This window comes from Megascapheus bottae, chromosome 2 (assembly GCF_031878675.1).
Source record: "Megascapheus bottae isolate mThoBot1 chromosome 2, mThoBot2.hap1, whole genome shotgun sequence".
NCBI classification, from domain to species: domain Eukaryota; kingdom Metazoa; phylum Chordata; class Mammalia; order Rodentia; family Geomyidae; genus Megascapheus; species Megascapheus bottae.
The window spans coordinates 29729647-29747547 of NC_143510.1; positions in this window are offsets into that span (position 1 = coordinate 29729647).

Below are 17901 nucleotides of genomic sequence, written 5' to 3' on the forward strand. Positions count from 1 at the left end.
GCCATCTAAGCAGTCATTTTTAAGGATGCTGTCACATTCAGTAAGAGTACTCTGGAGAGATTGTAGACAACGGTTCTCCAAAGTCTTCCTGAGAACAGCAGCAATAGCAGCATGGACTGGGAACTTACCAGGAGGAGAAATTCTCAGGCTCATCCCAGACCTGCTAATTAAGAAAGTGACTTGGGGTCCAGCCCATCGTGTTCTAACAAGCCTTCCTGAGGTTTTGAGGCATGCTCAAGTGTGACTCATCTCAAATGACCCTCAGCAGCCCTTGTTCACACCAGTGATCAAAAGATACAGGAAGTTTGGGGAGGCACAAAGCCTGTGACTGCTAGATTCATACCTCAGAGTGATTTACCTGCAGCCACATAGCCAGTCACGGCAAGAGTCAAGAGTCAAATCTGGATTTGAAAATTACAGGCCTATATATAATGAATGATTGTTGTCCTTAATGTACTATGTTGTCTCTCATCTCCTTTGCTGTCCCTTGGTTATCTCATATTGTTATAGTATCCTACTTTGTTATCTGATATATTGAATTTATTTGTATTTGGATATTTGAAATTTGATAGGGAAGGGGGGAAAACCAAGACGGGTGGGCGGTGTGGGGGGGGGGAAGGGAAATGGATACCAAGACATGTGAAAGAGTATCAATGTATGTGAATTAATGCACCTTCTATCTGGCAAATATCATGTAACCCTTTTACTACTTACAATAAAAAATGCAAAAAAAAAAAAGAAAATTACAGGCCTAAGCCTATAATCCTAGCTACTCTGATAGCTGAGATCTAGAGGGCTATAGTTCAAAGCCAGCCTGGCAAAAATGTCTGTAAAACTACATCTCCACTATGAAGCCGGCATAACCCTCCTCCCAAAACCAGACAGGGACTCATCAAAGAAAGAGAACTTTAGACCCATTTCTTTGATGAACATTGATGCAAAACTTCTCAACAAAATACTGGCCAACCATCTTCAGCAACTCATCAAAAAATTATACACAGGGATGCAAAGCTGGTTCAATATACTCAAGTCAATATAATTCATCACATCAACAGGATCAAGGACAAGAGTCACATGATTATTTCAATAGATGCAGAAAAGGCATTTGACAAGATCCAACACCCCTTTTAGTAAAAGCCCTGGAGAAACTTGGAATCCATGGAACATTCCTCAGTATAATGAAGGCTGTGTATGACAACCCACAGCTAGCATTATATTTAATGGCAAAAAGCTGAAGCCATTTCCTCTAAAATCAGGAACAAAACAAGGATGCCCACACTCTCCACTCCTCTTTAATATAATACTAGAATTCCGAGCCAAAGAATAAGGGAAGAATCAAGCATAAAGTCAGGAGCTTTTCTGCCAGTATTTTCATTGTAGTTGAGGAATTATACAAGTATTTCATGCTATCACTTTTACTGTACTTTTCAAAATGTACCAATTATAAAAATATAATTGAATTTTGCTATTAATTATATCCCTAACCAAAACAGTTTAATATAATTCTGTTCCAAGGGTATTGCTTACATATCTATATTTAAGGTCTTCTGGTGTACTTCTGAAGAATTCATCAATTTTCCCTTTTCAAAGAATCTATTTAACTGAGCATGGCGGTATATACCTGTAATTCCAGCAGTCAACAATCTTGAGCACAAGGATTGTGTATTTGAGTCCAGCTTGGTTTCATCATAAGTTCTAGCCCAGTTTGACTGCATAGCAAGTCTCTGTCTTAAACAATTCATATAATTCTGAAAAAGAAGAGCCAAATTTACATTGGCTACTCAAAGTATAGTCCTTGGGCTAGCAGTTCCTATCTCTTTTGGGAAGATACTAGAAATGTAAAATCTCAGGTTCTGCCCACATCTAACAAACTAGAAACTGGAGTATATTCTAATAGAAACACCTTAAGATTGTATCCCAATGTCAACATTTACCAAACGTGCTATTTAACCTTTCCAAGGTTCTGGATTGTCATCTGCAAATGTAGATTTGCATTAAGGGTAAAGTAAAAAGAATGCATGAAAAATGTAGCAATGCAATAATAAAAATGTTACGTAAAACACTCAACAAATATTACCTACTACATTTTTATCGAAATAGCATACACACACACACACACACACACACACACACACACACACACACACACACAAACGAAACATCTTACCATAATGATGATTTTTCTACTTCAGCCAATAAACTGATACATCTTCAAAAATGGTTTGGTGACACACATTACCTTCAACATTTGGAGAATACACACTCATATTTCCTACTAATTTGTTAATGGCTGATAGACCCAATATTGATTTGCTTAATGGCTATATGTAACCCGAGAGTTTATCAAATTCTCTGTGCTGTCAAAGCAGATTTCCAGAAACAGCATTTAAGGCCGTGCTTGATAGAAAAAGTACTTCTGTTTGCTGGAGAAATGAGGAAAGTAAATTGGAAATGCTTCCAAAGGCAGACTTGCATTCAGAAAAAGGACTCAGTCCATACAATTCATATTTACATCTTTTCTTCAAGATCTCTAAAATATTTACTCATATTTTAAAACACAATGCCAAACCCAATTCAACAGAAGTGAAATGAAGCCCCAGGGAGAGCCTCATCATGTCGTTATGGCAACTTCTCATACCATTTCCTCTTAGTCCTTGAACAATTGCAAATTTCCTTGCTTTGAAGGAAGCCCCCATTGCTCTCTCAGAAGAGTGATCCTGGTATCCAACGAGATGGGGAGTGATTGTGATAGAAAGGCTCACAACGCTAGCCTTTGGAAGAATAGTATTTGATTGTTAGGCGCACTTTGCATTTCAACTTATTTTTCTCTCTCAGCATACCATTTGTGCTGTCCCCTTATCTGACAGTTGAACAGACTTTGCCGATAAAAGAACTGGGTGAAACTGCTTGCTTTCTAAAACCCAGGATAGCACAAAATCTCTCAAGTCATCTGGAACTGAAAGGGGATAGGAGCTCTTTTCAACATCCTTCTAGTCTAGCAAACTGTTTAAAGAACAGAGAATGGTGAAAACTGATTTCTGAGCTAGTACCATCATTTCCACAGGACACAAGGATTATTTTATTGTTTTATTTTTGCGAGACTTAAATGAAATAGCCCATAAAATGAGGAAGTTATTTCATTATTGGTTTAACCCATGTTTGCTAAATTGAAGGTTCAATGAAGAAGATGTTTAAAAGATACTTTTTTGAGACAGAGATATGCAGAGAGGATTATTAGTTCAATCTTGGATTAGAATCAAAAGTAGTTAAATAGATATTATTGTAATAATTGGAATAAATCTCAATATGGGCAATATTTTAGATGACAATGTTATTAGATATTGATATTAAATTGGCATTAAATGCAGTAGAGGGGATGAAATTGATTGCAACAGAACATACACAGGTGTGGAAATGTAAAAATAAAATCTTCCCCCCAATTAAAAGAAAAATAAACTAATAAAAAATAACAATAGAAACCTCAAATATAATAACTATGTGGTGGTCGTGTAGAAGAATTTCCTTGCTATTAGGAGCAAATTGTTGGACTATTTTCTACAATTTCTACAACAAATTCACAAATGGTTTTTAAAAATTACATATATGCATGTACAGGAGAGCATGCACAATTACAGAGAAAAAAATGCTGAGACATAAAGAAAGCTAGTGTGGTAAAATGTTAACAGCTGAAACATTTAGTGAAGAGTATAGGTTGCTTCTACTTCTCTAATCTTGATTAGAAATGAAAACCAGGAACGCAGAAATCCTTTGCCATATAAATCTGATGGGATAGAAAGAGCAGAAGGGGAAGAAATTGTGAGTCCTCCCCAAAAAGATGTAAGTAATCAAGAGAACATGAGAATTTGAAGGTGTAAGAACCACTTTAGGGATAAAAACCCTTTACATTGGATGGTCTCTATGTAAGTCATTTCTGACCCTTACGACACAATAGATTTTATTACACACCAGAACCTACTTTTAAATTAACAAAAGTAGAATGAAATAGTCTCAGACAACTACAGAAATGCCAACCAACTCAAGAGAGAGAATTAGATATCTTGGACCTGATGTCTCAGATGACAAGTTTATAGACAGATGACTGGCAGAGCTGGGAACCTGGGCTCTCAACCATGCGTGTGAGCATTGGCATCAATTTCACAACCTCTTCCTAAAATATCTCATATCGTGCAATTGCTGAACTCATCAGCTTACAAGCTTTCCCAACAGCAGAAAAAGCTCCAAGAAGCCAATATTCATTTTAATAATGGATGCAAAGCTGACAAATATTCCTTTTCCTCATGTCTGTTGATCTTGTCATTTTTAATTTAAAAAAATGATTGATCTATTTTTTTCTCAAATATATTCTTCAAAAGTTATTAATGCACAGGGTCCAGGAATTTGGCCTCATGGTAGAGTGCTTGCCGAGTACACACGAAGACCTGGGTTCGATTCCTCAGAATCACATACATAGAAAAAAGCCAGAAATGGTGCTGTGGCTCAAGTGGTAGAACTCTAGCCTTGAGAAAACCCAAAGACTGCGCTCAGGCCCTGAGTTTAAGCCCAGGACTGGTACACACAAAAAAAGGTGTTAATGAACAGTGTAATAGTTTAAAAATTAAAAGTAGAGGGTCTGAAGTAAGCCTAAAAAGGTTAGTATTCAATCTCTTAACCTTTCAGACTCTCAGTGTCCTCATCTGTAAAATAGAGAATATACATATATATCACCTCCAAGACTTACTATGCTTATTAAATCAGATACTTTGTGGGTAAGACAGATATATTCTAAAGACCATCTAAATATCAGCTCATATTACTTATGCCTCATTTCAGTGGCTCTACATTCACTTATTTCCCAAAATAAAAGCTACACATAGCACACTGACACACAAAAAAAAGACTAGTTAAAATAGTTACTCATAATCATATAGGATTCCTAGACACCTTATGGCATAGAGAAGAAAATTCATCATAGATTGTGGAGTTTTACAAACCTGTGTTTGAATTGCTAATCTCTTCCCTGGCAATGTGTTCTTTAGCAAATGCTTGATCTTTTGGGGTCTATGTCTTCATCTGGAAAGGAGGAAATAGGTTCACAATCACCTTCATCTCACGAGCCTGGTCAGCACATACATGTGTCTAATTACATAAATTCTGGTATATCTAAACCAACTTAAGCAATAATACTCTAAATAGCCTTAACGATAGTTCAGAATGGCTGAAAGTATTCAAGAAACTGACATTGTAAACACATTCACTTGTTCTGATTTGGTGGGGGGAAGTATTTTAATCTAAACATTTTCAGTGCCATACATTGATTATACAGAAAGGTTTCGTCGTGATATTTCTATACATGCTTACAAGATATTTTGATTAGACTCATCTTCTCCATCTCTGACTTCCTTATCATCTCTTCATTATCCTATTTTCACACATGAATGTTAAGTATTTTGACCATACTTACCCAATTAATGCTTCCCAGGTGCTGGGATTCTAGGCAGGTCCCACAATGCCCAGCTATTTTTACTTCTTAATAGAAATACAATAGCAGTAAATTGCTTCTTTTTAAACACACTAATCACAAGCCATAAGCACGCAGTTTGATGTACTTGAATGTACATCCACATATATACATCCACATATACATATATGTATGCATGAATAGGTATGCATGATATCATGCACATACTTCCCAAGGCAATACATAGTATTTCTAATATCTCTGAGCTCCCCTTTTTCACTTCCAGTGCTCAGCCCCTTAGGAAGCCTAAACAGCAGAGCTGTTTTAACCTTTCTCAAACATTCCTACATATAATAACCTAGTGTCTTCTCTTTGGGATTTTTCCTCCCTTTTTTTGTAGCATATGTTAAATTCCCTTCTAAAAACACAGTAGTTCCAGTGTCAGTCTGATGAGAAAGATGGACTTTTCCAAGAACCTTTCTACCATTTTTTGTTGTTATTACTGGAAAGTCCTTGTCTTGGTTTCATATTCACTTACTGATTGTTTCAGATACATTTTCTGGACATACTCTGAAACTGATGGACTGTATCCAACCATCTATCAGGAACTAAATGATGACTACTTGTACTACTGAAGGGAAAAAACACGGGTGTGAGCATTCAAGTACATCCTCTAGAGAAAGAACACACAAGTGGCTGCTGGGTGCTGTTATATAACCAGCAATCAGCATTCTCATTTCCAAGGCTGAAAGCAAAAATGCTTGTGGGGGGTGGAGAGGGAATAAAAATACAATTGTGTGGAGTTTGAGGGAAGAAGCAGACTCAGTGTATACGAATACAACTCAAGGAGATCCCAGACCGAAACAGAAAACCATAGGGTGCAAGAAACTATGACAAAGGAATCTAAATACACAATAGGATGCTGCACACCCAGGAAAACAAAGGTAACTTTTGCTATATCATGGGCAAGCGCTTATAATAAAAGATGCAGAGCTGAGCGAAGTTGGGACTACAATTTCATTTCAGTCTTAAGCACAAAGAATGAGGGAAACAAGAACTCAGCAAGATAAATATTAATGAGTCTCTGGGAATACCAAGAAACAGAATTAATAAGAGGCAGGTAAAAGAATACTTATACAATTTAAATATTTATAAATCAGCAGAGCTAGGGGAAATTCTTTTGAACAAATTTGACAAACCAACCAAAGCAGGATGTACTTCCACGGCTACTAGGATTTGTTGAAGAGACTTATGAACCACAGAAATTTCAGCAGACTGATTTAGTGTTGGAGATAAGGCAGCCAAATGCAGATCTGGGGAAAGGTGGGCTAGTTAGCATACCCAAACTACCAGTCAAAACTACAAATGAAATCCTAAGTCAGTCCACGAGCACCTTGAGGAAAATAACATAGTAAGTAACAGCCAAAGAGATTCATAAAAAATGGAGCCTGTCACAGTAACCTGATCCATTTTTGGATAGGCTAAGAAATTTGGAAAGATAATGGATGCTACAGTCAGAGTTTAGGAAATTCCCCTAGATGCTACCAGACAATTTCATTGGTCCCATCTTATTGATGCAATGGCTGTGGCACTTCCCATTTTCGGCAGTGGAGGACAATTTCACTTGCACATTTGATATGCAGGAATTGTGTTCTTTATTCATTTCCCAGGACACCTCCACATGGAATGTAGTTATCAAGTAAATACAGCCAGTGCCCAGAAGTATAAACCAAATGATACCCAAATGAGAGTGAGAGATGTTGATAATTCTGCAGCAAACTGGATGACATCTTTTGGGAAAGTAGTATGTGTACATGGGCACACACATGCCTGAAATTTACAGGAGAGTTGAGACAGAAATGAATATATTTGAATGAATTGCTTATATACTTACAGAAAAGATTAAAAAAAACTTTGCAGAATATGAAATGGTTCTACCACCAGATGCTGAAACGATTCCATGACTTCCCATCATTCTTCATCTAGAATCTTTATCCTGTCCAGTATGAACTGCATCCACCTCTCACAAGAAAATATGCTCTTTCTCTGTTTGACCAAACCAGCTACTCTCTGGATTTCTTTCAGTTCTTCCAATCTACTGTTGTTCTTGCCAACGGATCTTTGTACATTCTCTTTTCCCTTCTCCTTACTTATTCACTCAACTGAGATACCACTTTGGAGAGGAAAATCATTTTTCTAATCTCCTACATAATGATTTTCATTGTATTTTTACACTAATAAATGCACATTTCCTTCCATAAACACTTTATTTGAAACATATTTTACATTCATTTCATAAATGTAAAGTATCAGTAATATAAACAAGAGGATTTTTCCCTTTGTTTCTGTTTTTGTTTGCATTTCCTTTTTTTTTCCCAATCCTGAGAAAACTCAGGCCCTGGGCACTGTTCTTGAACACTTTTTGCTCAAGGCTAGCACTCTACCACTTGAGCCACAGCACCACTTGTGGCTTTTTCTGTGTATGTGGTTCAGGGGAATCGAATCCAGGGCTTCCTGCATGCTAGGCAAGCACTCTACCACTAGGCCACACTCCCAGCCCTTCATTTCCTTTTGCCTTGCTTATACATTTATATGTCTTTGGGAGGCTAAGGAGGACACAGAAATAGAGGGACAAAGAGTGAACAACTACAGCAGTGATACTCACTAGACACTATGTTGAAATGTACTACACAACTTGTGGGTGGGGATATGACGGAAAAACAGAGAGAGGAAAGGAAGGGACAACACTGTTCAAAGAGAAATGTACTCTTATCTGACTTATATAACTGTAAACTCCTCTGTTTATCGCCTTTATAATACATTTTTTTAAATGAGTATAGTCCTCTTTCACTAACTGTATGCTCCATGAAAACATGAATAATTTCAAAATGAATCTCTCCAAAACGAAGCACAGTGCTAAGCACAATAAACTGTGATCAAATCAATACAAATGTATATATGTAGTCTTTCCAGACAGGGTCTCTTCAGAAAAGATTAGCCAGCAAGAATTTCTCTCCACCTGAAGTACTATAATATTTGCTTCAGTTTTCCTTCAAGTACAATACTGGGGAAAAAGTCTTTAATGAGGGGCTTGTTGACAAAGGTGTAAAAACATGAGGCAGCTAAAACTTGAATTGCTGAATTCTATGTTTGCACATTGTTAGTTACCTCTGATGTGTTCCGAACTTTCATTTCATGGTGATAATGAATCTGTGGAAAATTAACATCCTACCACTCATCACATGAAAGTGTTAGTGAAGGTTTTCTAACTTGTGTGTTGTGGAGAGCAAACAAAACATTTTTCAGGTTTCCAACTTTGGAATGTGTTCATCTCACACTTTAGAAACAACAAAACTCCCAATTGGAGAGAGCCATGAAGTTAGAGAAGCACTTTTTACTCAAGGCCAATCACTCTCCAGGAATTTTCTTCTCTTTCCCTAATGCACATCTTTGTAAATAGGGATTGGTAAATTACTAAGGAACCAGACCACTGTTGGCAAGATTTAATGTACCCAAAGTCATAAAGAAATTGGTGATCCACAACAAGTTGTGGTATTTGTACACAGTGGAATTCTATGCTGCTTTCAGAAAGAATGACATCGCCCCATTTGTTAGGAAATGGAAAGACTTAGAAAAAATCATATTAAGTGAAGTAAGCCAGACTCAAAAGAACTTAGGCTCAATGGTTTCCCTCATTCGTCATAATCAGTAGAAACCTTGGGCTCTACTAGCAGAGATTTGCAATAGAGCAAAATCTTGATACATAAGGACATATAATGTGAAGCTAATTGAAAGGACGTCCAGGATATTGAAACAAAAGCCATATAATGAATGATTGTTGTCCTTAATGTAGTATGTTGTCTCTCATCTCCTTTGCTGTCCCTTGGTTATCTCATATTGGTATAGTATCTCACTTTGTTATCTGATATATTGAATTTATTTGTATTTGGATATTTGAAATTTGATAGGGAAGGGGGGAAAACCAAGACGGGTGGGGGGTGTGGGGGGGGAGGGAAACGGGTACCAAGACATGTGAAAGGGTATCAATGTATGTGAATTAATGCACCTTCTATCTGGCAAATATCATGTAACCCTTTTACTAATTACAATAAAAAAAGAGTTATTATTATAAAAAAAAAGAAATTGGTGATCCAGTGGGTGGGCTCTAGAATGTAGGTTTCTGCTCTCATGAGTTTCTTTATTTATTTAGCACATGAACACCTGAATGGTTCCTGTGACTCCATCTAATCCTATGCTAAGTGCTGGAGAAATAAGAATGAAGACACTGTCCTTGACCTTGTGAAAAGCATTCATGTTTATCAAGATAAACCAAGTAAGGAAGCATGCTTCCCATGCCACTGTAGGGATGCTTTTTGGAGAATCTGATTTTGATCTCTCCTCTGAGTTCAGCCACAGCCACTGTGAACAGCTTCCAGTTCTGCTGGCTTCTCTTTGACCTAAAGACACCCTCTGCATGAGCCTATGCAGCTTCAAGCAGAAGAGTCAACAGGAGAATGAGCAGGCAATGGTACAACCATCCCTGTGAGGGTTTGGCAGATGCTGGGCAAATGTCTTTGTCCCATCTTCCTGAAGGACAACTCTGAGGTTCATTCTATACCTGTCCACTGTAATAAGCAGCTCAGTAATGGACCTTTGCTGGCTTTTCTCCTGCTCCATTCTCATTCTTTCCTCTTCACTATGACTTCCTAGGATCACTTCCCAGTTAAAGGTTCCTGAACCTAAACCTAGTCACAGCAACACACAATGTCACAGAATGAACGAAGTTTCGAAAGCCACAGTTGCAAAGTGGAGTGTCTTATTGGTCAGGCACATATTCCTTGTCTTTGGTGGGTTGATTTGGATTTGGGTGGTATGGGAATGCAAGTCTGGGACTTCCAGGTCAGAGCCTAACTGCATTGTTAAATAAATACAAATACATGTGTGCGAGGAAGGCAAAAACATAGAGGGGGAAAAGGCTGGGTTGGCATACTTGGAATGGAAAGGGAAAAATAGGCAAAAAAATCCAGGGTGGGGCTGGGAGTTTGGCCTAGTGGTAGAGTGCTTGCCTAGCATGCACAAAGACCCAAGTTCGATTCCTTGGTACCACATATTTAGAAAAAGCAAAAAAAAAAAACAACCACCAAAAAACAGGGTGGAAAAGATCTGGTTATATGGAACAGCTTATGGAAATAGAAAAATTGGAATGTGGGCCTGGGAGTTTGACAGAGTGTCTGCCTAGCATGCACAAAGACATGGGTTTAATTCCTCAGTACCATATACATAGAAAAAGCCAAAAGTGATGCTGTGGCTCAAATAGTAGTGCTCTAGTCTTGAGAAAGCACAAGGAAACTACTCAGGCCTCATTTCACTAAAGGACTAACACTAAATTTTCAGGACACATTTGTATTAAGAACATAATATCCACAATATGCAGAAGTCCTTGAGACCTTATGTAAACATCACATATAAGGTAAACTAAGATGCCTAGACCTTTTCATTTTGGCCATAGTTCGAAAGGGAAGGAAGAAGAAAAGTTGGAGTGATGCAATGTAACCCTACCTGCCCTCCTTCCAGGTTGACGTGGGGTCTATGTGCTTCCAGGTTCCTGGAAATACACACACACACACACACACACACACACACACACACACACACACACACACACACACACACACAGAGTTTCATTCTGTGATTCCACTCTGAGTGGCTGCCCCTGGGAACTGCTGTTGCTCACAAAGATTCACATCACACAAAGAACAGCAAATAAAAAGTCAAAAGGCAAAGGTGCAATGTAAATGCCTAGAGCCACTGGAATTCCATCTGCTGTTGGATGAAAAGCCACCACTTTTTTTCCAGTCCTGGGGATTGAACTCAGAGCCTAGGCACTATCCTTGGACAATTTTTGCTCAAGGCTATAGCTCTATCACTTGAGCTATAGCATCACTTCCAGCTTTTTCTGTGTATGTGATACCAAGGAATCAAATCGAAGGCTTCATGTATGCTAGGCAATCACTCTACCACTGGGCTACACTCCTGGCCCCAAGCCACCACTTCTCTATAAAGCATGCCTGCCAAAGGCAAAATTAGAAACCAGAAAAAAATGAAATGTTCAAAATCAACACAAATCAAATCCCTGTAGGGGACTGAAGCTTCATCCCCTCTAAGAGGCCTTCCTCTGAGTTGAGAGGACATCTGTATTGAAGCTCCAGCAACCCAACATCACATCTGTCACAGAATGACACTTAAAATCTATTCATGAAAGAAAACCAGGGAGAAAAGAAGGATAGAAGAAGTGAGATACATAGATATTCAATTAATGAGTCATCCAGTGAAAGATTTCAATGATGTAAATTGAGGATCAATGCATGAAACTCAATAAATTAAATCTTCATGAGGATGAAGATAAAAACCTAAGTCAAACTCTCCCTCAATCCTTTGGGTTATAGGGAGGGAGTCATAAGTCTAGGAAATAGATGGAGAGAACACTAATGATTTTTTCTTTTCTTCAGAAAACATCAGTGGTAATAAGATGATGTTCTCTTATTATTAATGAAATCTGAGCTGCTTTCCAGAAAGTGCAGAGATTCTTCCAGCAAATTTTGTGCCCTTTTAATGGGAGGATTGCTGAGAAAACACCTTCAGCTGAGCAAGAATGGGAGACACATTTGAAGAAGTCATTTCGTCTCCTTTTCTGTTGTGTCTTTGATGTACATGAAGGATATATCCAGAAGATGAAGACCTCATCTGTTTCCCTTTCTCCAGATGAAAGCTTTGTTCTGCATTTCCCCAGTGGGACGTAGTCCCAATCAACAGGCAGCAGATAATAGGATGTGCTCATTATCCCAGCATTCACGGTCCCATTGCAATAGGTTGCACAGAAAGGCAAACACAAAAATATTTACTAATGGAGTTGTCTCTGACTAAAAAATATTCCTTGCCAATTACAAATACCCTTATATCCAACAATGTCGATCAAATGCTAAAATAAATTGCCAATATCTTGTAAAGGACACAGTACCATGAGGTTAATCAAAGTAATTTTGGAAATATTCTGAATATCAAAGAGATATGTCTTTGGGAAAACTAATGAAGAATGAACTTTTCTTTTTCTCAAAATGATCTGTACTTCAAACTCACCAAATTTTAGCATAAAATGAAAGATGTTATTCATGATTCCCTAAAATTTGTGATAAAAATTATGATTCTCATTCATCATTCAAAACATTAGTTTAAGGTACTTATTGTGATAAATAATTTTTGATAATACAAAAATAACAATTCAAAACTAATACCAGTTTAATTTTTCAGAATGAGATCTAAGCAAGCCTGTTTCTTCATTATTTGCTTTAAAAAGCTTTCTGTAACAATGGATTCATGACTGTAATGTCAGCTACTCAGGAGGCTGAGATTCGAGCATCACAGTGTTTCAGGCAGCCAGAGAATGAAAGTCCATGAGACTTTTATCTTTCATTAGCCACCAAAAGGAAGAAGTGGAACTTGGCTCTTCTTCAGAAAAACAAACACAGACCTTAGGAGCTCAGGAAGAGGTATGCAGGCCCTTAGTTCAAGCCTCGGGAACAGCAGGCACATACACACACACACACACACACACACACACACACACACACACACACACACACACACAGAGTACCATTGGATTCAGTTACTTCATTCTGAGTTGCCTCTTCCAAATATGCACTCTATCTGCATGAAGAACTCTTCTACTTTCAAATCTATCTACTTCTACTCCTCCTATCAACATTATCCCTATCTTAATTCAAACCACCATCCGTGCTCACCTGAGTCACTCCAGGGTCTCTGGCTGCCCCACCACCTGGTTACCTTGTCTAGTTCATCTTCTTCATGGTAGCAAAAGGGAATTATCCCAAATGCAAGCATAGTGATGCCAATCTCTTCCGTGCAGTCCTTTCATGGACTGCTTCCCATGTGCATTCATCTCGGTAGATCTTCCAAAGTCATCATGACTGAATCCCTTTCTATGATTAGACCGTTTCCCCCTCAATGTCCTCAGCCCCTGATTCTGTACAGGTGGCCTCTTCAGTACAGCTTCTCAACCTTCCTCAGTGGACTATTGTCACACAATTCTGGCTATCACACCAGCCTAATAGCCACTTAGATCTCAATTTTGAGGCTACTTTCTCTAGGAAGCCATCCTAAATCATCCAGGTTAGATATCTTTGTTACATAGGTTCTATAAATGTCACAATATCACATTTACCTCTCCAGGAGAGATAAGAGACTGGGTCTGATGCTTCAAGAGCTTTCTAGCAACCTACTCACTGTTTGGCTAAGAACAGAAATGAAGTAATGATGAATAAATGAGTGAATGAATGAGAGGGGAGAGGGAGAGTTAGGGATAAGAGGAGAGACGGAAGGAAGAAAAAAGCAAGGAAGAAGGGAAAGAGGGAAGAAAAAAAGAAAGGAAGAAGGGAGGGAGGGAGGGAAGAAGGAGGGGAGAGAGAGAAGGAGGGAGGGATGGACAAAAAACAATAAAGTAAAATGAATACTATGTCATAAAAAGAGTGAAACAATGAAATTAGACTGAAACATTTTCAAGTTTAAGAGATTGTTGATTCCCAACCAAGCATCAGTGGTACATTCCTGTAATCCTAGTTATTTAAGAGGCTGAAATTTGAAGATCATGGTTCTAAACCAACCTGAGCAAGAAAGTCTAAGAGACTCTTATTTCCAATTAACTACCAAAGACCCAAAAGTGGAGCTGTAGTTCAAGTGGAAGTGTAAAAAAGCTCAAGGACAGTACCAAGGCCCCAAGTTCAAGCCCCAAAACAGGCACAAGTAAACCTATTCTCAGTGGTAAATTCTAGGGAGAAAGATTAGCAAAGTAAGAGAAAGAAATTTCATTGACTTCACATGCCTAATGGTTATTTCTGTAACTGCACATTAGTGTTATGATAAGAACCATTTTAAACAATAAATTCCTAAAAACCAAATGCTTTCTATTAACTGTTAAATAAGTTATGATACATTCCTCCTGCTTCTAGATTTGAAGATTTCTGTTAAATAGGAAATCTTCTGAACTATTGTCAAAATGAAAAGTTCTAGGCATCTTAGCTTACCTTATATGTGATGTTTACATAAGGTCTCAAGGACTTCTGCATATTGTGGATATTATGTTCTTAATACAAATGTGTCCTGAAAATTTAGTGTTAGTCCTTTAGTGAAATGACTCTGACCAAAGGCAAGAAGAGACTTCAACTTTTCACTGTATGCCTTCTGTACCAGGCAGAAATTTTACAAGATGCTCATATTTCAAAATAAAAATAAAAACTTGGGCCAGGAGTTTGGCCTAGTGGTAGAGTGCTTGCCTAGCATGCACAAAGACCCGGGTTCGATTCCTTGGTACCACATACTTAGAAAAAGCCAGAAGTGGTGCTGAGGCTCAAGTAGTAGAGTTCTAGCCTTGAGAAAAATCCAAGGACAGTCCTCAGACCTGAGCTCAAGCCCAGGACTGGCAAAAAATAAAATAAAATAAATAAAAATAAAAACTAATTAAAATATAAGAGCAAATATTGGCAGGCATTTTATGAAGCTTTTTACAAATGCATTAATACTCCTGGAGACTCTGAGGCATATTCTACCTTCTCTATAAAGATGAAGAAATTAAGACCCCAAGAAATTCTATGAATTGTCCAAGGTCATAAGGTCAATAAGCTGAAAACTAAGGACTAAAACACAAATCTGGTTTAAAAGCCAAGGTAAAGTTCTTTAAAAACATAATATACCGTGTTTTGTTTGTTTTATTAAATAAGCAGACAGTGCTATGCTTAGAGGATAAGGGAATCCTTTGGGGATAGAGAAAGATTTCTTAGTTTAGGGCAGTAATATAGCTTAAGGATACACAATAAAAGCTTTCTTAGACTTGGATACTCAAAGAGGAAACATATTGGTTCCTTCTAATGGTATTATGAGTATCTTGAGCATTGTAATATTTACTAAGATTATCTCTCCGCCTTGGTAAGAATGAAGTCTGAAATACACAGATGTATAATTCAGAAAAATGCATACCAAATTTTAACTGTTGTTACACTCAAATAATAAAATTATACATACTACTTTTCTCTGGAATTTTACATTTTTTCAGTTGTCAATGAGTATTTGGGGCTGAGAGTTTGGCCTAGTGGTAGAGTGCTTGCCTAGCATGCAGGAAGATCTGGGTTCTATTCCTCAGTACCACCTACATAGAAAAAGCCAGAAGTCATTCTGTGGTTCAAGTTGTAGAGCTCTAACCTTGAGAAAGCCCAAGAACAATGAGTACTTGTAGAGGGTTTAAAATATGGATAAGAATGACTCAGATCTGTTTTACAAAATAAGAAGACATTATAAAATCATAATAACCATTGGTATTGATTTGAGAATGGGCAAATTGATTGCTGGATTAGAATAGTACAGAGTACCTAGAGACTCATATGAAAATTTGATATATGACAGAGAGAAAGGTAGCAGAATGAGCTGGAAGAATCAGATCCATAAAGAGAAAATACAACACATTGAACTAGGGAAAATTGTTTTTCATATGAGAAAAACTATGATTTTTAGAGCACTACCTTGAATCAAAAATCACTTACAGACATATTAAGGACTTAAATGTCACAAGAAAAACTCAAAGAAAAAATAAAAATGACTATAAATCTCTTAAACAAGACAAAAAGAATGCTAATCATTAAAGAAAAATTCAACTCTATTAAACATGAAGACATTATGCTAATTCCCTAAAGAAAGTGGACAAGTAACAGGAAGAAAATATTTGCAATGTGACCACCAGCAGATTAGTACCAAAAAAATATAAACAATTCCTAAAATCAACAAGAGAAAACAAATAAGTCAAGATATAAAGAACAAATTACATCTGACAAAAAAAGGAGATACGTGGCCAATCTCATTAGTAACAAGTAAATATAGATTACTATAGCTAAAGTACCATTTTATATCCACATACTTAGGAAAATTAAGAATATTGAAAATAGTAGGGAAAGTGGCTCAATGAATCATTTGGTACCAAAAACAATAGAATTATTGCAGCAACTTTAGAAAAGAAGTTTAGAATTCCTGTTCATGTCATCAATTTTCATAGCTCCAAGTCAGCGATTTTACTTAGGAAGGGCAGAACAGAAAATCCTGCTCATGAAGACCCATGGTAGTCAAATTCATAATAGTAGAACATCAAGAACTACTAGAATGCCCAGAATGACAAGTAGATCAAAACACACAGGACACTGCCTTACTTTAAAAATAGGGAGTTACTAAATGGTAGCCATTATTGAACATGAGATTCTTTGTATTGTCCAATATCATGAGAATGTATGAAAAATAAAGTAGGAAACATGTATGTCCTTGTCACGCTGAAGACATTTGACAAATATTCCTGCCCCCTTACAAACCTGAATGCTGAGACTTAGCTCTGGAATTGGCAAAGTATGCAAGTAAATACAGTATTACTGGGTGAGGCCAACACTTGGCAATGTTGCAAATGCTACCTGATTTTGTTTCAAAGCAACATCAATGCTTATTCTTTGCCCAGAAATCTCCTTCAGAGACTCCCATTTTATGCATATGTAAACTGAGCCTTTATGAGCTGATTGGCCCCAGACCACAAACCTCAAAAGGAGAAGATCTGAATTTGACCTCACAGACGATTCATCTTGTAATTTTTTTTCTTAACCAAAACTCTCTAGTAGTTCTCTAATATTACCAGAGCTAAGAACTATCAAAGGTAAACTTCAGTCCTAATGGAAAGTCAAGTAAAATCTCAATAAGTAGGCATTCCAAAATCTTTCTTCTATCACCTATCCCTGAAGTGTATAAGTGTATAGGTGTGTGTGTGTGTGTGTGTGTGTGTGTGTGTGTGTGTGTGCGTGTGTGTGTTATATGTTGGTTATGGGGACCAATCTTGATATCCTATGGGAAGACCTTGGAGCAAAAGTCAGTTCTGAGGGTCAAAAGTCATGAGTGGTTAACAGCATTATTCCCTAAAAGGGTATCGGAAAGTCAGGTAAGCAGTTCTTGACCTTTCAGAAGCTGTAATAAAGAAAACATAAAGAAACAATTCTGCAGGCTTAATGAAGGAATGCTGTGAAAAGTGTAATGGGCTATTTGTGCACATCTCAAAAGCATCCTATAATTTAGCACAATTGGCAGTCTGTTCTCCAGTGTGGCCAAGCAGAGTGTTGCTATTTAGGCCCAAAGAACTTCAGCAAAGCCAGCTCTCCACCTCCATCCCTTCTCTACAGCCCAGGGTGTCTACGATTTAATTCTCAAGGTTTAAACATCAGTTGCTGGAATGAGATGTGGCACAGGCTCTCACATTTCCCTTGAGAACTGAAATATGTTTTATTCTTTGAAACTCTATTTTGGTTTCATTTGACTTTTTTTAATCCTTCTCAAAATACAGAGTTCTTTTTTTT